General features: G+C 36.3%; 1 protein-coding gene and 1 long non-coding RNA gene across 2 annotated transcripts in view; one reads left to right on the forward strand and one right to left on the reverse strand.

The window, feature by feature from the left end:
• The window catches only part of PACRG (parkin coregulated), a 647,482-nt gene that overhangs the window by 421,335 nt on the left and 199,186 nt on the right, over window positions 1-26,961 (forward strand). The gene's annotated exons all lie outside the window — the stretch shown is intronic.
• Window positions 3,230-26,961, reverse strand: part of LOC138147806 (uncharacterized) — a 42,664-nt gene continuing 18,932 nt past the window's right edge. Inside the window, exons 2-3 of the long non-coding RNA XR_011164897.1 lie at window positions 6,065-6,126; window positions 3,230-3,345 (exon numbers count right to left, since the gene is read on the reverse strand). This is a non-coding gene — a long non-coding RNA (uncharacterized lncRNA). The remainder of the gene's footprint in view (window positions 3,346-6,064; window positions 6,127-26,961) is intronic.

A 26,961-nucleotide genomic window follows, 5' to 3' on the forward strand; every position in this document is an offset into this window, starting at 1 on the left:
TTGACTTGTCCAAGGTCACAAGCTACTGTCAGAATGGAAAGTAGGGCCCAAGTCTTCTGACTTTGAGGCCAGTATTTCATGATTAATTTTGGATGGCTTATTTCAACTAGGTGACTTTCAAAAGAACACTCTTAATGGATTTAAATTTTTCACTTTGAATAGAAATGCTATTGGTTGTTTTTCTCCTAAGTAGAATTAAACTATGATTCATGAAGGAGAGATTTAATATTTTTTTAAACTTTTACAGTCTTCATATATGAAGCCATTAGTGGCATAATTGATTTAAAAAATTTAAAAGATGAGTGGGTTAAACACTTTTTGTGAGTACAGCTATGTTCTTAGACTTAAAAGAAGGACATTTCATACATGAGCTACTTTGACATATAAAAATAAGCAAAGAGAATTGTTATGATAGCTCTGAGACCAGATTTGTTGTGGCAATGATTTTGAAGTATGAAACAAGAAGGTTTGTCTTGAGAAACTTATCTTCCAGAGTACACTGCTGTCATTCCCACTGAGATTATATTTATTTAATGAGTTCTGTTTTATGGTATCTACTTACGTCTTTTTAAGCTTCCTCATTCCTTGCTATGCCTTACATACTTGGGAGAGGAATTTCAATTTTATCTTTATCCATGACCTACCTTGTACAAATGACCATAATGTATTTTTTTCATTTTTGAATACCTTAAAAGCGTATTGCCTCTCCTTTCTGTTTTTCTGATTGTTTGTTGGCATTCTTAAGTCAATATGCTCTCATTCTCCTTTTAAGGCATCACTGAACTACCCTATTAGGCTATCCAGTGAAGTATCACTAGAGAGTACAATGATGTTCCAAGCTTCAAACATATCTGTCAAAAATTTGGGGATAGCAAAAGCCTCATAACTCCCTCCACTTCTGTACTATTGCAAGAGCATACCATTTTCCTCACTTTAATCAGGATTAAAAACCAAGCACTGATAAGTCACCAACTCAAAAATTTCATCATTTTGTTATTGTTTTTGTTAATTGTTTGGAACTCAGAACGGGAAATAGTCTTTGTATTGCTTGGGTTTGTGGGTAAAGGAGGTAGACTTTAGACTGCATTTTCCTGTTAAAATAATGGACTAGCTAATAGTTAGCTTTACAAGTTATTCCACAGAAGCCTGTTTAACTTACTCTTCAATTAAGCCCAACTACCACATTAAGTAGTTTCTGGGAAAAATACATTGTAGTTTCAATGGGAATTCCCAGGAACATGTTGATAGGACTTACTAATATTTTTAAAGTCCAAGGCAACTTTCAGATTCTGTTACTTATGTGTTCTAAGACCTACCTGTCCCATCTCAATCTTAACCACTTTTGCACCCTCCCCAGCCTTATGTTCTGAGACATTAGCTCTCACTCTCAGCCCGGGACAGAGACTATTAGGAAACACTGATGGAAAGGGTATTGGACTTTTGGAGTCAGTTAAATCAAATCAGCAAGCAATTATTAAGTGCTTACTGGGTTTCATGTTGCTAAATTCTGGGAATAAAAAATAAAAGACAGGAATGATTCCTGCTTTTAAGAAGCTCACATTCTAAAGGGCACAAGCAAAAAATGTTGCACATCTAATATATATTCCAAGTAAACTAGGGGTAATTTCAAAGAGAAGGGGCTGACATCAGAGGGAGTTAGTAACAGGGAAGTTGAGTCTGGGCTTTGACATTGTATAAGCAAATTCTTTTACTTCTCTGAGGCTCAGTTCGCTTATCTATCAAGTGGGCATAGTAATACCTATAGTATACCCCTCATTAGGTTGTTGTGAGGATACAGCAAGACTAAACATATAAAACTTCTTTTCTCTAAAACAAAAAAAAGAAATCCCTTAAAATGTTATGTAACCTCAACTATCATATCATTAATTACCTCAAAATGTTGTTATCAGAAAATGTTAAAACATGATAGTAATGTCAGTTATAATTATCATTATTGTTACATAGCCAGGCAACTTTAACTTGTTCATTTTATGTTTGCATATAGTAAGATAGATCTCTAGTTCATTCACTCATCAGTCTGAATATGAGAACAAGTATTAGTTGTACACCTTTCTAGGTCTGTATCCCAAAGAAATCATAAAAATGGGGAAAGAACCCACGTGTACCAAAATATTTATAGCAGCTCTTTTTGTGGTGGCCAAGAATTGGAAATTGAACGGATGTCCATCCATTGGGGAATGGTTGAATAAGTTGTGGTATATGAATGGAATGGAATATTGTTCTATGAGAAATGAGGAACCAGCAGACTTCAGGAAAATCTGGAAAGACTTATATGAACTGATTCTAAATGAAGTGAGCAGAACCAGGAGAACATTGTACACAGTAACAGCCACATTGTGCGATGACTGACTTTCACAGATTTGTCTCTTCTGAGCAATGCAAGGATCTAAGACAAATCCAAAGATGTGGTGATGGAAAATGCTGTCCACATCTAGAGCAACAACTGTGGAGTCTAAATACTGATGGAAGCATACTATTTGCTCCCTTTTTTTCATTGTTTTGTTTTGTTTCTTCTTTCTTATGGTTCCTCCTATTGCTTCTAATTCTTCTTTACAACATGACTGATGTGAAAATATGTTTAATATGAATGTATTATAGACCCTATATTAGCCTTAGGGAGGGAGGGAGTGGAAGAAGAGAGGGGAAAAAATTTAAAACTCAAAAGTATGTGGAAGTAAATGTTAAAAAATAATTATAGATAAATTTTTTTAAAAAGAAGAATTAGTTGTGCAAAGGTAGTCAGGAGACCAGAATCCAATGTATGAGTGGTATATGTGAGGGGTGGAAGGGGAATTATTGGATCAAGCCCTCCTCCCCTTCCCCCGAGATGCTGCTGTGACCTAGAGGAGATGCAGACCTTTCTGCTTAAACTTTTCCTCTGGCTCTGACTGCTCCTGCTCCCACACTTTTACAGCTTTTGCTTCTATATTTCTGGATACCTGTAGCCCTCTTCTCTTTATTATCAAGCAAACAAAAACTACCCACCATGATGCCTCACACATAGTAGGTGCTTAATAAATATTTGAATGTAGGAATAAATTAATGACAACCAGAATTCTAAGAATTGCCGCTGTTGTGAGACATACCTCCACCAGGCAGACAACAATGAAAGGTAGAACTCTGAGGAAGAAGGGACTATGAGTTTATGAATATGGTGGGAATTTATGCATGAGAAATGAGTACAGGTACTATGTTTATATGCATGTATGTATATTATATATATATATGCACAGATATACACATATATACATATACCTAGAGACACACATACATATATATTCAGGGTACGAGGAAGAATTTCACGTCCTGGATCTGTTTGATGACCTGAGAGAAAAGAAACAGATCAAAATAATCACTTACAAAGATGTGTAAGGCAGGTAAAGATTGTGAGAGAATAAGAAAGTCATTATTCTTATCAAGGCATAGATACTGCAAATTCAAAATGAAATAGGCATTGTTTGTTATCATTGGGGGAACAATGTCCTTAATATTATGATGTTTAAAATGTGCACAATATTTGCCTGGCTTGTAAGCTTATTAGCTTGTTTAAAAACATTTCAATTTAGATTTTAAGGGGCAAAAAAAGTTTTTATAAAGTATCAGAACAGGTTTCTGCAATGGGTTCAATGAAGAACACTTTAAAAATGTCCTCTCTGGGGGCAGCCAGGTAGCACAGCAAGTAAGAGCACCGGCTCCAGTGTTGGAATGACCTGGAGATCGAATCCCAGGCTCAGACACTTAGCACCTACCCAGAAACACCTGGCCGTGTAACTTTGAGCAAGTTACTTAACCCCAATTGCTTTAAAAAAAAAATGTCCTCTCTGACTTAAATCATGGGAACAGTAATATGACAGAATAGCTACTTCCTCCCCATTGACTCTCAAAATCTCTTTAAAACTCTCAGAACAAAGACTCATGTACCGTAGTACAGAAAAATTACAGCTGAATCCACAAAACAAAAAAAGTAGAAAACCCTACAAGGTGAAAGTCTTACAAATCAGTACCAAAAAATACTAGTTTTTCAAGTGTTCACCCAGCATTCTTTTCCTACCTGTCTCCCTCTATCCACAAACTAAACTGAAGACCAATATTGGGATTCTCTCTTGAACCAGAAAGTTCGGCATCCTCAGTCTTCAACTCCACAAGAAGTTACAGTCACTAATTCTACCCAGACTTATGTCCAATAGACAGTGGGAAAAGGCTGAAAGTACACTCCTTTTGGCCTAGTCCTATGCTATGGAGCCATAAATTTGCCCCAAACATCCTGCCTTTCCTTCCTCCACCCTGCAAAAAAAGCAGCAGATGCTAATTCATATCAGGCATAAAAGGAAAGGAGGAGAGTAAAGGGCAAAATCACGTGGCTGTGTAAGACCTGAAGAAAAGAGGACTGAAATCCAGCTTTGGCTCTTCCCGAGAACTCAGAGCAGGGACCCAATTCACTCTAAATCTCTCAACTTGGGAAAAGGCTGAGGCAATTTTGTAGTCTAGATTTGGGGATATGCTGCGCCCCGCCCCCCCAGCAATGAGGAAGGAGTCAGAAAGTGAATGACACAGGAACATAAGGCAAAAAGCCTTAAATACTACAGATTTAAAGAGGTGTCATCACAGTTAAGCCCCAGAGCACAGGTAACTAAATCAATAAAGAGACACATAAAACTAAATGGAAGAATGAGCACTAAATCATCAATAAGATTTCAAAGCTCTCTTGACAAACATAAGACAAAGAAAAGAAAACCAATGCATAATGAAATGAATAATCCTATGAACTCCCAAGAGAGCATAGATCAACAAGAAATTCTAGAATGGTTCTAAAGAGAAATTAAATCTGTAAGAAAATAAATTGAGAATCACTGTAGGTCACAATTTAGAGTTCAGTGAGCAAATTAAAAAATCAGTCAGCACCCTTTCTTAAGTACTTGTCATGTGCAAGGAACTGTGCTAAGCACTAGGGATACAAAGAAAAATAATAAATAATTCCTGCCCTCACATAGCTTGCATTTTAATGGAAGAGACAAAATGTATCTAAATAGGTACATGCAAGATTTTTAAATCCAACTAATAAATAAGAAAAGAAATCAAGTTTCTCTAAAGAAGAAAAAGAGAGATTAACAGATTTTGAATACAAAAATTACTGAAGTGGAGGAATCACTGGCAGAAAAGAAGGAAAATCACATTAAGATGATCTCTTTTTTATCCAAATCCATTTACCTAAGAGACAGGAAGCACAGATATAAACGAGAGATTCTGTGGTTTCCCAGAAGAGCTAGATAAATAAAAACTTTAAATACCACAATACTGGAAATAATAAATAGAAAACTTCCCAGAACTTTTGAAAAGGTTTGATTGAAAGAATCCACAATGAACTTCATAAATAAAGAAAGAAAAATCATAATATGCTTCAAACTCCAAAAGATATAGTGGTTAAATGATAATTTCAATTACAAACAACAAATTCCACTAGCAGCTAGGAAAAAAGACCTTCACATAATTTTAAATGAAATTTAAATAATACAAGATTATTCTGTACTTTCTAGAAACTGCAGAAGAAAATGTAAGAGTCTATTTTAAAAAACAAAAGAGTTCAATCTGCAGCCTGAAATGACATACTGTGTTTCCCCGATAATAAGACCTATCCCGAAAATAAGCCCTCCCCTTACTGTGTAAGATTCCTCTAAAATAAGCCCTCCCCCAAAAATAAGCCCTGTTGAGATTGCTACTGTAGTGAAGGTAATCTCCTGCACTACACGCTACATTACGGTACCCTCTGTATGCACCGTCCCCCCCCCCGGGTGAAACGCACGCCGCGCTCCGAGCTGCATCCAATAAGAGCTGCAGCAGTGAGTGTGTCATCCTGTTCTTCCCCAGTGATTTGCTTATTGAATAAAGGTACATTTTTTTGTTCACATTTACCTGTTTATTAAAATTGCTGTCAATGCTCATTAAAATAAGCCCTCCCCTGAAAATAAGCCCTCTGGTGTTTTTCTGTCCAAAAAATTTAATAAGACAGTGTCTTATTATCGGGGAAACATGGTACTTTACAAACCTGGGTCTAAACATCGGTGAAAAACATGAACATTCCACAAAGAGGAGTCATATGCGCCATTCCTGAAAATAAAAAAAGAGCAAATTATTCAACTTACACAACCTTCAAATATCAGAAATGTAAGAAAGGTAAATAAGTATAATTATAAGAGAAAGAATAAGTAATGAAATAAATTACCCCATGTTTGAAGGTTGTTTGAGAAAACAGACTTACCTATGATGTTAAAAAAAAAAGTGGGATCATTGCATAAAACATATAGAAGAACTTTAAAATTTTACATAAGGGGAGTGAAAGAGGAGCCCCAGAACTGAAGCACTATGGACTCTATTGAACAAATCCCTTATAATTATGTATTTTCTGTGTCAGAATTACAGTGGGAGGGGAGAAATGAAGTAGAATGAGTGATGCACTGCTATCAAGTCCATGGGTGAATTACAGAGGAATAATGATTCCTATAGACTCTCAGCAAGAAGAGGGGCTACTGGAGAATAGGCAAAGTAGAAGAAAGAAGAGATGAAATCTGGGGGAATGCAAACAGAGGTCTCAACCCAACAAGCAAGGGAAGGGGTTCCACTGAAGAGCATTCATATGGGAGAAAGCATATTCCTGAAATGGAAGATGCAGACCTTATGATGAGTTAAATCTGAAAGGAGTTGATAGAAGATTACCTTCTCTAAGATAATGTGTTACTTCTGTGAACAACAAGCATGCTATTGCCAAGAAAAATCTAATTCAAACAGAGTTAGGTACACTTAGGCTTGCAATGCTCACACACACTTACACACACAAATAATATATGTGTATGTACTTAGTTTTGGTTTCCTTTCATCAAAGCTTCATCAGAATACAACACATCACTAAGTTACCAATTTACATGGATTGTTTAGATACTGATCATTATTATTAACTTAAATTACTCCAATGGATCTATGATCTCATCAATGTGGTCATTCCCTTCTGAAATGCAGATCAAATCCATCCATGCCTTCCTGTCCCATGTGACTCTTGTCCTTGTCTTACAATAAGTTGGCCACAAGGGTTCCCCAGTGTGCCAAGGGCTTTCTTTCTTTCTCCTAATGTTGCTGACCCATATTTGTTATCTCTCACTTTTAATCAATGTATCTTCCCTTTTTGCTATATACTTTCTTTGACAACATCTTTCATTCAGGGTCATCATAATCTCTCATTTTGTAGTCTGTTCATACATGTCATGTACTTCAACATTACCCTCTGGCTAATACTCATCTTCAGTTCTTTATAGACTACAATGTTCTACCATTCATAGTCATACTATAAAACTATTAGACCTTCAGTATTAAAAAGATGGGCCTTTGTTTCAAGGAAAATTTGGAATCATTAAAAGAACCCTACCACTTCCCAGCTGAATCCAGATCACAATCTTCTTCCTAGTTAATACTGAGCCCAGTGGTACGAATCATTTATCCATTTACAATGTCTGTATAGCATATTGTGTATATATAAATATACGTTTATATATACATGTATGTGTATCTATGTAGTATCTCTCCAGGTTGTCCATCTAAGTATATATCAAAGCCTGGATCAATTCTGGATGTGTTGTCCATAATTAGTATCCAAAAGTACTTAAATAACACATGCCCTTTTTAAAATAGGCATTTAGTTGAAATCACCTGGCCTCTCACACAAAAAGAGATTATTTACCAAGGAATTTCATAGTTTTCTTTAATATGTGTGTAATTCTGGCTATGAGGCTGTTTTGAGTATAGCTCAAACTTGTTTAATAGGAATAGAATTCCAACTAGATTCCAGTCCTTGCAAGCTGATCTTTTGGCTCAGTTCTCAAATTTAGCTAATTATGCCAATTTGATTGCAACAATTTTTTAATTTTAAACTATAAAGTCAGAGATTTATGGATAAGGTTAAGTAAGTCAAGCAGAAGACTCCATTGTAATCTCCTGAATTAACAAAGTGGTTACCTCTTCTTTACTAGTCCAGAATTTCCCTTTCCCTCAATATGAAGGACTTTTATAAGTGCGTATTAATTTTTCCTGGTTTCTTGGGACACAGACACTCCTGGTACAATATTGAAAACAAAGAGGTAAGACAGGTACATCAATTACCAAACCAGAACTGAGATATGGTTCCACTTGGTCAGAGCTCAAGGCACTAACATTAGGTAAGTGCTTTAAGTTGGAGGAAGGGAGACGGGGGCAGAGAATGGAGGAATATGTCTGCAAATTTTCACTGATCCCTGTTCATCCAACCTCATTTACCCTAAGAAATTAATATTTGCAAGAAAGAAAAGAATTTGACTAACCTATCTTCCATTTCCCCTAGGCCTGTTTCCTTCATCCCCTCCCCATTGCTGTTAAATGTAAAAGTTCGTATTTAGTATTGCTCTAATGAACTTAATTGTTGTTAGACTTACTTCTAACTTGGCAGCTGCTGGAGCTACCTTATTTCCTCCAGTGCAGGTATCTTGTAGGACTGTGCTAAACTTACAATGTTTTCTGCTTTAGGAGGAAAGACTTTTTTCCCCCCTGCATCTCATATAAACACTTTGAGCCAGATCCTCCCTAGGAATGGCAGGTTTGGATACTGCATTGACTCTTTGAGGTCCTTAGGGTACTATTTAATGCACTATAGCAATGATTTACTAGGTAGTACCCTATCTAGAGTCGATGCAACTGCCAAAGCTGCTGTTTCCAGGGAAAATCTGGCTGAATGTGCTCATATGAGAAGCAGAGGGAAATGGACTAGAATAAATAATAGGAAATGTTCTGTGTAGCAAGTGCTCTCTTTGAGAGGTCATTGACCTCACCCTAACTTCATTTGCACTGAGCTACAAGCTCATACCTGGCCTGTGGTATTGCACTGGGGACACATTAGAGCCCAGCTTGAGATGAGAAATAGTCAACAACCCCAAAGCAAAGTGATCCCTAATGGCACTTTGTCTAGACTCCCTTCTTTTTCCTTATTGCAGTCTATCTAATATACTTAATCTCTTAACAACTCAATCCTCATTCTACCTAACTTCTCTTGGAATATTCTCCCCTTCTTTGGTTTTTGTGACACCCTCCCTTGATTCTTGGTTGGTACTCTGACTACTTCTCCATTTCCTTTTGCTGGATCATCCTCCATCACCTGCCCACTGAACAGGAGTATTCCCTACATCTCTATCCAGAGCATTCTTCTGTTGGCAACCTCATCAGATCTCATGGGTTCAATTATAAACTGTATAGTGATGTTTCTCAAATTATTATATCTTGTTTTTAATCTCTGTCCTGAACTTCAGTCCTACATCATCAATTGCCTGCTGAAAATTTCCACTGGATTAGATTATTGATGTTTCAAATTTACTAGGTGCAGAAAAAAACCCAAATTGATTACCTCTTTCCCCTTCCTCTAAACACATCACTTCTCTAAATTTCCAATTTTTCTTTCCAAATTGGCAACACTCTTTTAGTAACCCATGTTTACAACCTTGGAGTGATCCTTGATTCTTCCCTCTTCCTTGGGTTCCTCACCCAATCAGCTCCCATGACTTGTCAATTACACTCCCAATGCATTTCTGATAATGGAATCTTCCTTTTCTAATCCCATGTTCACAACTTTAGTTCAGTGCTCAAATTATTTCAATAGATCTCTGAATGGTGTCCTTGCTTCCCCTCTCTTTCCTTTCTCAAATTCATCTTCCAACAACTACCAAAACATATTTCTGAAAGATAGGTTTAACTCACTCATAAGGCACTCCCTTGCTTATGAAACTTTCGATGGCTCCCTATAGCCGCTAGAATAAAATATTGTTGTTGTCCAGTTGTTTCTGACTCTTTGTGATCCCATTTGGGGTTTTCTTGGCAAAGATGCTGGAGTGGTTTGCCGTTTCCTTTTCCAGATCATTTTACAGATAAAGAAACTGAGGTAAACAGGTTTAAATGATGTGCCCAGAGTTACACAGCTAGTAAGTGTCTGAGGCCAGATTTGAACTCAAGATGGTGAGTCTTCCTCACTCCAGACCCAGGCATTTTATCCACTATGCCACCTCTCTGCCCTCTCTAATAACATGCAAATTCATCAACCTGTGCATTAAAACCTACCATCTATCTTTCCAGACTTCTCTGGGATATTCTGAATTCCAAATAAACTGGCCCACCATTGGTTCTCTGAACCTTAGGAATCATCTCCCTTGCCCTTACTTCTACCTAGGCTGTTCCCCTGTGCCTGGAATTTACTCTTTACCCTTGATTCTTAGCATTCCAGATTGCCAAAAGAGCTCAGTGAGCTCATCACAAAGCTCTTCTTGATCTTCTGAGTTGTGAATGTTCTTTCCATCCTCTACTTATGTTTATTCATCCATGTACATGTCTTGTCCCCTTCAGTAGAATATAAGATACTTGAGGGCAGGAACTGATTTGTTTTTATTCCCATTACATGTCCAGTACCTTGCACAGTGTTGGCATTAAATGTTTTTAAAAAAAATACATTGGCCTTCTTTTAGGATCCTCCCTATTAGACTAAATACCTCTTAAAGTGAAAGAACTATACCCTTTTTTTCATTATTAAATCCCTACCACACATTAGCGTGCCTTGCATACAATATCTAATAAATGTTTGTTGAATGAAAAATTTGGAGGTTTTTAAATACACATATTATACATATTTATAGTTCTTTTCACATAAACAACATTTATAGTTCTGTTCACATGAACAAAGAAAATTTCCACAAATGTTAACTTGATTATATTTCATACTCTTATAAAAATGTTTTAAAAAATTTCACTATTTACCTTCTATTTCTCCCAATTCTTTTTAATTCATCTTATCCTTCTGGAAAGTTATCTTTTGAGTATTTTATGCATTTGTAGACTTTTATACATTTGTACACTGTAGACTTTTATATACATTCCCAGAGATTTTATCTACAGTCCCAGAGATTTTTTCCTCCCACGATCATCATTCTTAGTTTTTGTCCCTTTAATAAAGCAACGTGTTCCTATATTGCACCCCCTGGTGACCAGGAGGTTTTGTCTACAGTTGATTACATATGTCTTTCCAACACAAAGACTCACCAAGTTTTATGTTCTGCTCTGCTGTACTTGTCATGGCAGGATAATCGGTTGCTAGAGGCAACCAAGATACTTTGATTTCCTAAAAGCGGTCACTTACACTGAAACAATGTAACATTCCGTTTCATTTCCTTGCACAGAAATTAAGTTTATTATCAGAATTTTAAATTGTTCAGATTAATGATATGGAAACTAATATGCCAAAGTCGTGCAACTTCCATCTGTCTCAAAGTTATCTACATATAGATGTTTATCAAGCTTAGAAATCTGCCATATGTGTGACATATTGTATGAGGGGAAGGAAAGGAAATTCTTTAAATTCTCTATAGAAAGCCTCAGCTTCTACCTTAGGTTTTTGCTCAAATGTATTAGATTGCCTACCCCTACTGGCTCAGGTAGGTCAAATGGCTATATATACACAGGCCCACCTATATCACCTTCTTACAATGTTAATTCTGAACAGTTTCTGTTTATGTAGTATATTCAACCTCATGCTGTAACATTCTGTCTGGTAACATCTCTTAAATCCAATCTGTTCTAACCCTCTGCTTTGGAAGTTAACTTATTCTTAAAATGCATCTTTGGTAATAATATACTTGGAATTGTTCATATAATGACTTTCTTCCAAGGATCTCTAATTGCTTTGCAGATACCATCTTATTCATTTTCTAATTTTCCTTTTTCCTACCTTAGAGGTAGTAAAACTGAGACATGTAGAAATAAATAATGATAGCTAACAACAGATTCTAAAAAGTTGATTCCTTTGCCTCTCACTGTTTTTCTGAATTACACAAATAAAATTTGAAAACCAAGGGGAAAATAGGGGCATGAATATTAATACGATTATATTTATATACATATATGTGTATCATATGTGTGCATGAATGTATGTATAGATGTGTGCATAGATATACACATATACTGGCAAAACTCAACTGAAGGTTGGTGGGAATTGAAGAGTTAAGTAAAGGTACCACGCTGGACTCACATGGAAGTTCCTTTCAGAAATTAGTTCGTGACAATTATGTCAAGAGAAAAAGTAATTAGGGAGTGAAAGAAAACACCAGAAACATTAAATCCAAGGAAATGGGCAGAAGTGGAAAACAAGCATGGCATTTGTTAGAATAATAGTTCTATCTCCTCCTTGAAATCAGTAATTAATTTTTTATCTTTGTATCTTTATTAACAGAAATGTGACTGACACAAAGTACATACTAAATCAAAGCTTGTTGATTGGCCAATTGAATAGGATCCCAAGAATAGACCAAAGTGATCAGAACATACTTATGAGGAAAAGCAGATTTGAGAAACCAGGTTTCAGAATAATGCAGAAACTGGATGAAGACCTTGGACCACTTGCAGATAAAAATTCCAAGGAGTGAAGGCAGGGCTCAATCTGAGAGGTTTAGGACATGGCAGCCAAATCTTCCAGTATTCTAGTTACCAACTCTCAAACTTCTATCTCCCAAACCACAGTATCTCCCTGAGAAGTCTAGGCCCATATTACCAGGTGCCTAAGTCTGTACCTATATGTTCTTCAACATGTATAATACTGAATTTATCATCTTTCCCCAGAAAACTTCTCCCTTCTTCCAAAGTTTTTGTTTCTAGCATCCTTGCCTCCTTACGTTCATTGATTCCCCCATATGATCCACCCTTTACACAGCTACCAAATAGACTTCCTAAGACATAGGTCTGACCATTCAATGCCCCTCCTCAGGAAACATCAGCATATTCCTATTTCCTATGCAGATTTCTTAAGCTTAATTGTTCAGCTATTGCACAATATGCCTGTAAGCTAACAGCCTGATTTCTTACTCATCTCCTTCATGTGCTCTATATTCTAGCCATATGGGACTATAAGCTACTCCCCAGTATTATTCTCTTCCTTTCCACCTCTGCACATTTACACAAGCCTCCCTTACTATTGACTCATTTTTTCAGATAGGTTTCTCAGTATCAAGGTGCCTTCTCAGCTCTGGGAAGTTGTTACAAAATTATCCATAATTGTCTCTTTCTTTTTTAGTTCTATGCCCCAAGCCAGAGGCAATACTCTGGAGAAACACTTTAGTTTTAAATATATCTCTTTCTTCCTTTCTATTCTATTTTCCCTCCCCATTTCCTTTCCCTTCCCACCCCTTCTTCCCTTTCTCTGTCCCCCTCCCCTTCTCTCATTATATATAAAATATAGAAAACATATATACACATAAATTTACATATGTATGCTTGTAAATATTATATACATATGCGTGTGTATCTGTGGTATGTGTGCATTGTGTGTATGTATGTATGTACATATGTATATGTGTGTATATCTATATATCCAGAGATGTTTCCCCACGATTGCCACCTCCCAACTGCGTTCCCAGTAAGTATAACTAGACTTTCAAATTCCTGTGGCTAACACTGTTTATAAAGATGAATAAATGTTTTTAAAGCAAAGAACAGTAAGCAGATTTTCCCTATGCCCAAGTGGAAAGTTTAGGCTCCCTTAAGTGGTCCCAAGAGGAGAAAAGAGATACAGAATTACTGCCTTGGGATCTCTGGTCCCAGGAAGGTTTCAGCAACATGAATATGTTTTGACGTTTCTCACGTCTGTTCAGCCCACAAAGCCTTGCTGCTAGAGAGGCCAAGTCTTACTCCTCAGAGTGGCGATCTCTTTCCACATTTTTGCCCTGCTGGTTCCATGGAACTCTTCTTTAACTCTGTGTATTTCATTAGAGGGAGCTCCTTCTCACTCTAGAGTAGTTCCACTAATTGGTTGTTTATCAACTCTTTTAAAAAAAAAAATTTCATCACAATGTTAAATATATGGGAAGATAGGTAAAGAACATTGAACAGCAGTTTAAGCAATGAGAGGGTCACGGAAGGACATGGCCAATCACTGTTTATTCAGTAGGTTTACTCTTTTAAAAATTCACTCAGTAGACTTGTTTGGACCTCTTAAAGGGATCACTTAGCATGATCTCATTTTATATTTTGTAGTTGTGCTTAACACTTTCTCTGTTATTGAGTCCTGGGTTTTCAGTGATTAATTATATGAAACACCCACTCTTAGTCTTTCCTTTGGGGCAAAGAAAAATAAATCTAAGTTCTCTTTCTCACTATAGACTTTCATGTCTTTTCTGTTTTCATCTTCAGCCCTTAGCGCAGTGTTTGCACGTAGTAAGAACTTAATAAATACTCCATTCATGTCACTTCTAATTCTTATCTTCTCCAGGCTAAATCTTCTTTTTTTTTTTTGCAACTAGTCTTCATATGATAACGTTTCTCTTCTAGTTTTCCTCCTATGGATGTGCTCCAACTTGCTAACTTTTTTTTTTTTTAGGGAATTGGAGTTAAGTGACTTATCCATGGTCACATAGCTAGTAAGTGTCTGAGATTGGTTTTGAACTCAGGTCCTCCTGACACCAGGGCATGTGCTCTAGTTGTCCCTGCCAATTGCCTTTCTAAACTCTTGCCATCAGTTGTTCATTTGTTTCAGTTGTGTGTGACTTTTCCTGACCCAGTTTGGGGTTTTCTTTGCAAAGATACTGGAGTGGTTTACCATTGCCTTTTCCAGATGAAGAAACTGAGGCAAACAGGGTAAAGTGACTTGTCCAGGGTCACACAGCTAGTATGTGTCTGAGGCTAGATTTGAACCCAGAAAGATGAGTCTTCCTGACTTCAGGCCCAGCACTTTATCAGCTACATCACCTAGCTGCCCAGAAATTGATATAATACTCAAGATGTGATCTGACCAGGGCACAGAATAAAGTAACATTCCCATTTCCTAAGTTCTAGATATTAACCTTCTATTAATGTCCTCTACTGGCTATTCTCTTCAGAAATCTTCAGTGGTTCCCCTTTACCTGCAAGATAAAGTCCAAATTCCTTAATTCATTAAAGACACTCCTGACTGAAACCGATTTTTCAGTTTTTATCTCTTACTATTGTGCTGTCTTAACCCTCCACTGCAGCCAAACTATTTTACTGTGTATTGCTCAAACGTGCCCTTGGATTTCCTTCTTTGATGCTTTTATTGAAAGCACTCCTCCCATGTGGGATGTCCTACATTGTCCTCTCCACTCCTTTATATCCTATGAATCTTTCAAAGCCTAGAATCTAGTGTTGTTTCCACTGGGAAGCTTTTCTCAACAACCTCAGCTGGAACTAACAATTCACTTTGGACCCTATTAGCATTTACTGTCTCTGCCTGATGTGTATCATTTACTGCCTTCATATATATTTACAGATAGATAGATAGATAGATAGATAGATAGATAGATAGATAGATAGATAGATAGATAGATAGATAGATACACAAGTTGCCTGGGCTACCATTAAACATAAGACCTTGGAAACTACTCAAGATCTAGATATACTTTCTTTCAATTGGTGAATAAGCATTTATTAAGCACCTACTATGCCCTTATCATGTTAAGTGTTGAGGAGATAAAGAAAAGCAAAAACCTGTCCCTGGTCTCCAGAGGACCTCTAGGTATGCTTTTCAGTTAGTCATTCCACATGTATGTATTAAGCACCTACTATGTGTTTGCTATCTTAAGGGTGGAAGAAACAGAGACAAAAGAAGCAATCTCTAGTCTCAAGAGAACCTTGCAATCTAATGGGGGACACTACATGCAGACAGCTATGTCCAACAAAAAATAGAGATCACCTCAACAGTAAGGCACTAAGATTAAGAAGGGCTGCAAAGGGCTATAAATACTTTCATACCCTTTGACCCAGCAATGCTACTCCTAGGGTTATATCCCAAAGAGATCATAGAAGTGGGAGGAAGACCCATATGTACAAAAATGTTTATAGCAGCTCTTTTTGTGGTGGCAAAGAATTGGAAATTAAGGGGGTGCCCATCAATTGGGGAATGGCTGAACAAGTTGTGGTATATGCATGTTATGGAATACTATTGTGTTATAAGAAACAGGGATCAGGCAGTCTTCATATTCACCTGGAGAGGCTTATATGAACTGATGCTGAGTGAGAAGAGTAGAACCAGGAGAAATTTGTACACAGTTACAGACACAATGTTTGTGTGATGACCAACTTTGATGGACTGGATTCTTCTCAGCAATGTAGGGTTATAAGTCAATCCCAAAAGACTCATGATGGAGAGAAATATGTGCATCCAGAGAAAGAACTAGAAAGAACTGAGTTTATATCCAGATGGAAGCAAAATACCTGATCTTTTTCCTTCTCTTGTTTGGTTTTATGTCTTCTTTACCATTTTTCATTCCATCTGATAGAATCCGTCTTTATAACCTGACTAATCTATAATGTGAAAGTATTTACAGATCCTATACTTGACTATATGCCGCCATGGTGGGGAGGGAAGGGAGGGGGACAAAATGTGAAATTCAAGGAATTGTGGAATTGAATCCTGTAAACTAAAAGGAAACAAACAAATTAATTTAAAAAGTAAAAAAATTTAAAAAAAAAAAGATTAAGAAGGGCTGGGAAGACTTCTTACAGAAGACAGGACTTTAGTTTAAGCTTGAAGGAAGTCAGGGAAACCAGAAGGTGAAGATGAGGAGGAAAATAGTCCAGTATCTCTTTGTCAGCTTACACAAGCAGAGCAATACTTTTCTTCTACCAAACCAAAAGAGAGGACCCCTTATTTCAAAGCAAATCAAGATAATAAAAGAAAGTATGCTCCTTCATGCAATGTCATGGTGTCCTACAGATTCCCCCAATGCTGGTGGGAGATTGCATAAGGAACACATTTCTAGCTCTAATTCCTTGGACTCTGTCCCAGCTGGAACCCTTCCCAGCCACTGAAGTTGCCACGTGCTACTTGCCTACAGAGTGGCTCTTGTCATCTTCAGGTCTGCTTTATCTGCCAAGCTGGCAGTCCTGGTCTGAAAAACTGGGCTATTTTTTTCTGCTGCTGAGTCCCTCCTTACAAGTTCTCTGGAGCTGATTTTTCACTGAACTACTATCTGTTGGTTCTCCATTGCTGATTTCCCTCTGAGCTATTGCCATCTATTGGTATACCATTGACCTACTACTATCTGAATTGCAGCTATAGCACAGCAGGTCCCCACTGAACAAGCCTTTCAGTCTGAAGTCTCAGAGCTCTTTCAGCTGTTTTTGTGAGTCATATCTACAGCCTATTTTTCCTAGACTTCAAGATGCCTTAGATCAAGTCTATCTTTTGAACTTTTGCTTTTCTTGTATCTGCAACTTCTTCTGGTTTTCTTGCTTTTTGAACTGGGGTGAGAAAATTCCTTTAAACTCCCAACATTCACGTGGCCACTGTCGCTGAATCCATGCAATTTCCCTGGTTTTCATTTAATAACACTAAAGCCACATGGTGCTCTTGGTCCTGAATTCCGATAAGCAACAAAATCACTGCTTCCCATGTGTATGGGTGGGCGTGTATATATTTATAATACACATGCATATGTACATATAATTAAGCACATCTATACAGGAATACATAATCTACTTCCTCAGTAGTACTACACAGAAACTTATAAAGGCAATGCTCAATAAATGTTGATTATTAATTAGACAAAATTGCCAACCACCCTGTATAAACAGTGGACAAAAGCTGCCCATGGATAATTGGGTTTATTCCATTTCAAGAAAAGTGATATGTCATTACTGAGTCATAGATCAGTACATGGGCTTTTTTAAGTTTTTTTTTTTTAACAGTAGGAGAGAAACTGAATTTTTTGGTTTTGTTTTTCATTACAGAATTCATTTGAGTTTGAAATACCATAGAGCAGAACAAATGCCAACCTCTTTCTTATAAGTAAAAGAGTTATCACCAGAGTGTAATGTGTGTAGGACTAATGAGGCCATTATAGACAAGTTAGTTTTGCATGGAGGAAGGGGAGGAAAAAGAACAATACTTATATTCTCTGGACATAGCCTTGCACCTCACTTCCAGCTTACTTTTATAAATGAGCCCTACCGGTCACAATAGAGGGCACAGTTAAACCAATTCAAATCGTGTGCTCAGTTTATAATAGGTTGCTAGTGTTACCTTCACATTCAGTTTTATAAAATCTAATGTAGCTTTAAATTGTCTAATAAATATCTTATAATACTCTTGGGACATAGGAAATGAAAGAGGCTAATTTCCAAAATAGAAATTTCCCTATGAAAAGTAGTCATTGTTTTGGACAACTTTTCATTTTTAGGTTTTTTTTTTCCCCTTAAGCTAAGACACGTGTTATACATATTTAGAGTTGTACTTGTTAAAAATAACAAATGAGGCCAATAACTTTTATATTACACAGAAACTTCATGACAATATGTTTTTCAAAAAGAGCCAGAAGTCATTTAACATAAAATAACAACTTATATGATAGTAAGTAGCACAGAAAGCATGCCACTGGACCCAATTAAGTCTGATTATTCTGAGACCATTTAAGAATGAAATTGGAAAGAACACAACAATCATGAAAAATGGGACAAATCTGTATAAAAGTCACATGTGCAGTCTAGCATAACATTCTCAAGCTACATAAAGTGAAAATATTAAATAAAACAAGAAGTCGAAATGAAGGAAAAGAAAAAATAAGGATAGAGGTTTGATCCCACCCAGAAAACTTGAATAAGGCTTGAGCTGAAGGTACCACAGTTTTGAGCAGGTTGGTAGATCAAATCTCAAGATATCTGAAAGAGGGAAAGATACCTAATGTCCAGGGGAAGAAAAAGTACATCGTGTTCTGCACTTTTAGAAGATCTAGGTTCAGATCTTGTTTCTGACATGAAGGCTATGTGACACAGGTAGTTCACTCAACATTTCTTTGTCTCAGTTTCTTCACCTCTAAAATAGGGATAATAATGATTGTAATTTACCTTCTGCACAGGGTTGTTGTGATACTCAAATGCTATGCTTTATGAGAAACAGCATGGCATAGAGACTAGCTATTCACAAATATTAATCTGCAGCAGGCCATATTATTATAGTCACATAATAGACTCAGAGGATCAGAGAATCCAAGTTCTCACTCAGCTTGCTGTTTATAAATAGTAGAAAAACATTTGATTTGTAAAATAAAATGCTTTTTTAAAGCCATCTACCATGTAATTATCCAATATTTTTTTCCAAGAAAGTGTCTCCCATGGAATTCTTAAAACAATGCATTTCTTGAAGGATTCAAAACCTAATTTTATTCAGTGTGTCTCTGATTACTAATATCAAATGAAACATAAAATATAGAGACATGCATTAGCTATGCGTTAGTGAATTTGCAGAGCAGAGTCTAAGAGGAAGCAATCTTCTCTATAGATTATGAAGTCCTCCAGATGGTAAAATCCAAAACACCACAGAGCCTCCTAAATGGAGGTCCAAAATCACTCAAAATAATTCAGTTGAACTATCTACACTAGAAAAACTAAGTGGATGAAGAATGCCTATTGTCCAATGATATAGATAGATAGATAGATAGATAGATAGATAGATAGATAGATAGATAGATAGATAGGTAGGTAGGTAGGTAGGTAGGTAGGTAGGTAGGTAGGTAGGTAGGTAGGTAGGTAGGTAGGTAGGTAGGTAGATAGCACACAGAAGTGGTCTACCAATTTATCTCTGGGTAGATCTTCCAGGTGGAGAATGAAATGATCCAAGAATGGATAAGAGGAAAAAAGTCAGTTGGCTTATATTTGGGAAATTGTACAGTGCTTTTAATGACATCAAGGTTCATCTTGGAAGAAAAAAGTTTTAACAGCAGCATTTTTCTGGTGATGTTACATTGCTATAAATCATGGAATACCAGACTTTCCAAAAAATCAAAATAATGAGTTACAAAAAGAAAATGAAAAATGTGTATGGTGGGCACAAGTATTACCCATAAAGGTGAATGTGCAAGAAAGGGCAACAAAGTCATCAAAGAAATATGACATGTTGGATCCATCATGTGGTGAGAACAGACAATGAATAGCATGTGAACAGTGCTCTGATTTAATGTCAAAGGACCAGCTTAAACTTTTCCTTACTCTCCTTAATGCTAGTGCCTTTTCTCTTTTGATTAACTCCAATTTATCTTGACTCTATGTGATTTATACTTGTTTGCATGTTATCTCCACCATTAGACTTAGCCACTTGAGGACTGACTTTTTTTGCCTAAGTGTCCCCAGTACTTAGCCTAGTATCTGGGATATAGTAGGTGCTTAATTAATGCCATCTGTAATGACTTAAAGAAGGCTTCTGTTGCATTAGTTGGAATCTCTGTGGTAGACCTATGGAATGATGTGAAAAAGATTCACAAAGGATGAGAAAGCATGAATGATTTGTGATCTACCCCATTTGAGGGATTACCCTCATGAATGAGCTTGCATATCATCAAAGTAGGGACATGTTGACGTCTGTATTGTACTCAAGAGAAAAAGCATTTGTTAACCCCAGAAATACTTTTTTTATTTCCATGGGTTTATTTTTTAATATGTTAGTATAATCAGGGATTACCTTACTTGTGAAAAAATAGCTTATGTTATGCCACCAAAATCTAGTTTGCTACCATGCAATTTATCAAGCAACTAAGTAGAGAATTCTTATTAAATTGAATGGGTGTTTGGGGAGGGGGGTAATCAGTGGCTCAAAACTGTCACTGGTCTATTGAAGATTCTATTTTAAAGTATGCTTCTTTGTTGACAACTTGGCATAGGCTTTCCTAATATGTTGGCAGTAGAGGATAATTATGTGTCTATGCCTCTAGGAGTCCTGAAATCTTAAGATTCATTGGGAGGGAAGGCTCCTGATAATAGTCACAATGTTGAAACCAATGAATCTCTTTTACTTAGAAGTTGGTTCTCCTAAATGTAGTTGCTTTTTTTTTTTCCTACAAAAGATGTTAAATGGTATTTGGATTACTAAGAAAGTTAGATTTTTAAATACCTCATTAAAACTGAAAAAAAGAATCACTCAACTGACTTTCTAATTACTGTCATTTCATAAATGTTTTAGACTTGTATTCGTTAAAGAATAAAAGGAAACTTTAAGAACTTGTTTGTTTGGACTGAAATGCCAGTATTGTATCTTACTAGAATAAAACGTTTGTTTGTAAGTTTTCAATTCAGAAAGACTGTTGTTTAAAAATCCTGATTGTGTTTACAAGGGAAAAAATGTGATAGCAAATTCCCTAGTATATGGTATGGTATGTTCTTCTCCCTCTCCTCCCCACCAACACACACAAAATAATGCATACATATGCTCCAATCCTCATAATTAGCTTCTTGTTAGAGGTCTGAATAAGAGAGAAAGCTTCCCACTAAATAAACAGGTGTTCAAAAGACCTATCATTTGTTGTCCATGGTCATTTATACAAATATTTCCAATAGTTTTACATTTTCTTATGTTTCAAAGATGCATTGGTTAGAAAGAATGAATCTGATATTAAAATTTTTTAAGCATTAAAAATTAAGTTTCTTCCCCCAAGTGCTTTCATTTTAAGACAAAAGTTCAATAGCATTAACTTTTTCAAATATAGAAAATCATTTTGAATTTATTCCCATTGTTATTGCTGTATCTTTAATTTTGCCAACTTTATTTTTTTGTTATTGAATTTAAATTTTTTTGTCAGAGCTCTATATAAATAATGTCATAAATATATTGGTTATTTACTCATTTCTCTCTGTCTCTTTTTCATCAATAGCCTCTTTAAATAAATATTTGAGACATAAAATTATTTCAGTCCATGAAATTTCTTGCTTAAAATTTATCTTTGAAAATACCCTTAATTTTTACTTTAATTTTGGTTTATTTAGAAAAATGATCATCTATTGAACTAAAAGGCTGAATTATGAAAACCTTTTTCAGCTGTATGGAGGAATTTCTTTTTATTTTTTTTAAGCAATTAGGGTTAAGTAACTTGCTCAGGGTTACATGGCCAGTTATTTTGTGTGGATGTTAAGTATCTGAGGCCAGAACCAATCCCAGGTCTCCTGACTCTGGGGCTGGAGCTCTTACTGTGCCACCTGGCTGCCCCAGGACTTTCTTTTTAAATGCCAGTTTATGAAGGAATGGCTCCCACCCTATTCTCATCACCACCAGTTGCCAAAAATGACAAAATTAAGAATGTCTAAGACTCAGTGGCTCTTGTATCATATAACATGAGTAAATTTGTATGTTTAAGGATACAAATACATGGAGATAAAAAATACATAAGTAGGTTAAGTAGGGTTAGAAACTTCTATCACTTCAGGTCTTACTTTAAGGGGAAAAAAATGCATCATTTTCTTAAAAATTCTTTCATGTATTCCCAGTTCCTGAGAGCCTTTGTGGTGAAGATACTGAATGAACATAGCCATTTGATGAAATTGAATGTGTATCATTCATACCAGATCTAGCCAAAGCCTATTTCAAGGTGATAGCTCCCTGACAATATTGGTTGCTCAGTCATTTTAAAAGTCCTAATCCAAATTTAATACCCACCAAGTAGGAGAAGAATATAGAAATGTAGAGATACAGGACAGCCAAGTGGCTCAGCAAGGAAGAGCACCGGCTCCAATGTCGGGATGAGGTGGGGATCAAATCCGAGCTCAAATACTTAGCACCACACCCAGAAATAACTGGCTGTGTAACCTTGAGCAAGTTACTTAACCCCAATTGCTTAAAAAAAAAAAGAAGAAATGTAGAGATACCTCTGCTTAAAATTTTAAATATACCTGAAATCTTATTGATAATCTATCGTTCATTTTCAAAATTTTCACCAGAATTTCATCACCAACCATTTTTTTTAAATGAATTCCATTTTGAAATGTGTTCCAGTGATAATCACCAAAGAGCATATTAGGGCATCTGTACAGAACAAGGGAAAAGTGGCACAGAAGTCCATCTGCTCACCAGCTAATAGCAATATTTGGAGGTATCAAAAGCCATTATTAATTGACCTTGGCAACTTGGTTTTAAAAAAATCTTTCACATGCATTTTAGTGCAGATGGTGATCACCCCAGAACTGTTGCTTCAAGCCAAAGATCACAAGCTATTTTAAAAAGAGCATATCCCTCGACATTCTTCCTACTGATCATGGCCCATTAACAGTACTAAACTCCAGAGGGAGAGTGGGGCTAGTCAAGAACTCTGCTTGGCTGCTTCAGGGCAGAGCCAGTATTCCGCAGTCTATTGCACTAATTATGCACTCTTGATGAGATCATTAGAGGACAATAAAGGAAAATGAAAACAGTTTGCAATATGTGTGGACAAATTTTCACATAGAAGAATTTCAGTTTGTATTTAAATGCTGAGTAGAAACTTCCTGTTATGAAAAAAGGTCAATAATTTCTGGAAGTTAAATCTTTCATTTTTAGTTTTGAGAAGCAGTAGGAGACAGAAAGAGCACTTGGAATATCAGCAAGACCAGACTTTAGGTCTCATCTCTGAATCTTACTTGCGCATGTGATCACAGGCAAAACAATTAATATAGTCAAGCCACGGTTTCCTCATCAATGAAATAGAAGTGATGACTATATTTACCTCTCACCATGGTTGTGAGGGTCAAATGAGATAGCATATGTGGAGTGCTTTGCAAATGTTAAAGTATTGTTTAAATGTCAGTTGTTATTATGATGTCAATTTGTATGTTAATTTCACCAGTGAAGGTAAGAATGATCTAGTTTGACAATTTGCATCTGAAGATTAAGTGCTTCAATTCTAGTAATTTGGTGTTCACCACATGAATGACTAGGCTTCATTATTCCTTTGGTATTTTTATCATTTTGTTGTTGTTGTTATAAATTATTTCCTCCCTCTGTCACTACAGCACCGGCATTTTGGGGGAGGGGGGGAGGAGTGTGGAGTGTTTGCAGGTCTGTAGGGTGGTTTTGAAAATTTAGAAAGAAGTTTTAGGAGTGATATCTATTTCTTAGAAGCTAGGAGCACCGCCCCCATAATGTGAATCAGTGGTCCCATCAAGAATGTCCAAGGGTAGCTTCAAGAAAAATTAGAAAGTAAGAGAATCTGTGTAAATAAGTGTGAGTGTGGAAATTGGGATCTATCGCATAGGTTCTGTTACTGTTGTTGTTCAGTCCTTTCAATTGTGTCGGACTCTTCCTGACCCCTTTTGGGGTTTTCTTGGCAAAGATACTTGGTTTGCGGTTTCTTTCTTTTATAGATGAGGAAACTGAGGCAAACAAGGTTAATTGACTTCCCCAGGGTCACACTGTTAATGTCTATCCACTTAGCCATTTAGCTGCTGCATTATTCCTTTGCTATTTTTTATCAATAAGCACCTGCACACTTCTTTCCTGCTTAAAACTGCTTCAGGGAGTGGGTTGGTGGAGAAGAGATAGTGCAAATGAAATGAAATAAACATTAAAATGGAAGTCTAGAGCCTTATACCTTTCTGAGCCTTAGTTTCCTCATGAGGTGCTTGAAGTGAAAGATCCCTAAGGTTCTTCCATTTCTAAAAATTCTTTACTTATCTGAAGCCTTAGATAATCCACTCAGTGATAACTAGATTTTTTTTATGTGCTTCTTTTAAAATCTGAATGCATCTTGAATTTCCACTGGTCTGTCAGTGATATTTATATTTAGAAAAAATGTCACATTTCTTCAACAAAATCTCTCCAATCAAGTTACAGTTATATAATATATACTAAAATTACACATTTTGTGATGTAGAATAATACAGAATTTTACCCTTATTTCCAATTTAATCGTGCCAGTCCTTGGATTTGAAAGAAGAGGAATGTTCTCATACTTCCACCATTTTAGACCTCAAAAAATTCAAAATAATTCAGGCAAATTGGATGAATGGCACTATTAAATAGGATGAAGTCAATAAAGACAAACACAAAGCCCTTCCTTGGTAAGTAATAAAGACATAAATACAAAAGAAAAAAGAAAAACAGTTTTATTTAGCAACTATGGAGTAGTGAACCTGAACATACATCAGCAATAAAGTGCACATGAGAAATCCATAATAATGTGTTATAGAGCAAATTTATTTTTTGTGAGTCATTGAAAAAAGTGCTGTTTTTAGTCTTGGAGTCTATGTACTGAGCATGTCATGGATGTGGTGATCTTAGAGAAGATAGACAAGAGACTCCCAGAATGATTTAGGATGTACCAGAAGATCTTTTGTACCAAGAACATGTGTCCATAGAAGACTGAGTAATATGAAAAAGGAAATATTTACCCAGGGCTTCCCCTTGGGATAACAAAAGTCTTCAAAGAGAAGCACTGAAAGAAGTGGTTCTTTATTATCACTATGACTTAGTCATAGCAAATAGCATGATAGCATAGTAACAGTAGCATCAAGTAGGAGTGATTAAAAAAAAATAATAAATCAGTGCATCCTATGAGATATACCTTCCCCTAAACTAACATCTCCCTCACCAACCTCCAATCCACGCATAATGGAATATTTACAGTTGAGAAGTGAGATTGAAAGAGCTAGAGAGAGGCCTTCAGACTAAAGAGACACATCTGAAAGATGACATCTTAGAAGTTAACAATTTGGTTATGAAAGGAAGGGGAGAGTATGCTAATTTATTTACTGGTGCCACAAACAGAAAAAAAATTTAAATAATCTATTACATTGGGTGTTTATGTTAAACATTAGCCTTTTCCTGAGCTAGAACAATTAATCTTAGAAAATTTTAGTATCTCTTTTATTTTTAATGCATAAGAATTAGACAATCTCCTGAAAGGATTCACTTAGATTTCAGATAATGTAAGTAGTTTTTGTATTAAGATAGGGCTCTGAATAAAAGATTTGGAGTCCACACTGATAGTGTCAGAATTTGTTTGTTTCTTTAGATCTTTATTCCTTCATATCTGCAAAAACTAAATCTCTCTTATTTGAATAGTTCTATGGTTTCCCCTTCTACTCCTGATTCTTGTTCTACTACTAAAAATTTCAGATTGATACCCTATTTGAAAGTAACTGAAAGGATACCTACAATTGAATATCAATAGTCAAAACTCATTAACCAGTAATTAGATAACTGTGTAATATCCAGTGCCTAGCTCAGTGCTTAGGGCAGCTAGGTGATACAGTGGATAGAGAGAAAGGCTTGAAGTCAGGAAACCTTCTGAATTCAAATCTAGCCTTAGACTTTTATTAACTTCATAACCCCAGTTGGGGCTTTCTTGGCAAATATGCTGGAATGGTTTCCCATTTCCTTCTAAAGTTCATTTTACAGATGAGGAAACTGAGACAAACAGGTTAAGTGCCTTGCCCAGGTTCACATAGCTCTTCTTTGGGGAATAATAATCTTGGCAGTCTAGAGGTGTAGTCTGTACATTTATCCAGTTATTCTCTTTGCTTAGTTCCAAGCTACCAGAAAACTGCCCTCTTTCCTTCTCTGCTATATTTTAGTGGACTCTTATCTCATGGACATAATGGAATTGAGTATATAATCACAGCTTGAATGTGTACAGTGGGCTCTTCTTATTTGCTTAGTATCCTAAGGAAGTCATATCTACTAAAAGCAATTACTCTTTGATCTATGTACTTCTCAATCCTAGGCAGATTTTCAGTATATCCCAAACCAGTAAGCCCCAGGTCATGGTAGGAGAAAATCTTGTCCTGTGTGTCTAACATTTCTCCCTTTCGTGCTTCTCTCCTCCAGTCTCTGCCTAGCAGTTTGTGTAGTTAGAACACAGATCATACATGTGTAAAAAGAAACTAATTGGGGGTGGCCAGGTAGCACAGCGAGTAAGAGCACCGGCTCCAGTGTCAGGATGACTTGGAGATCGAATCCTAGGCTCAGACACTTATTACCCACCCAGAAACACCTGGCTGTGTAACCTTGAGCAAGTTACTTAACCCCTATTGCTTTAAAAAAAAAAAAAGAAAGAAAGAAAGAAAGAAACTAATTGGATAAATCACTAGCTTGGTATCTTTTGGCAGTGTTGAATATGCAGCACAGCAAAATATCTTGGATATTTTGGA

This window comes from Petaurus breviceps, unplaced genomic scaffold, assembly GCF_028583685.1.
Source record: "Petaurus breviceps papuanus isolate PSGF00001 unplaced genomic scaffold, PetGlider_PUasm1.0 90808, whole genome shotgun sequence".
NCBI classification, from domain to species: domain Eukaryota; kingdom Metazoa; phylum Chordata; class Mammalia; order Diprotodontia; family Petauridae; genus Petaurus; species Petaurus breviceps.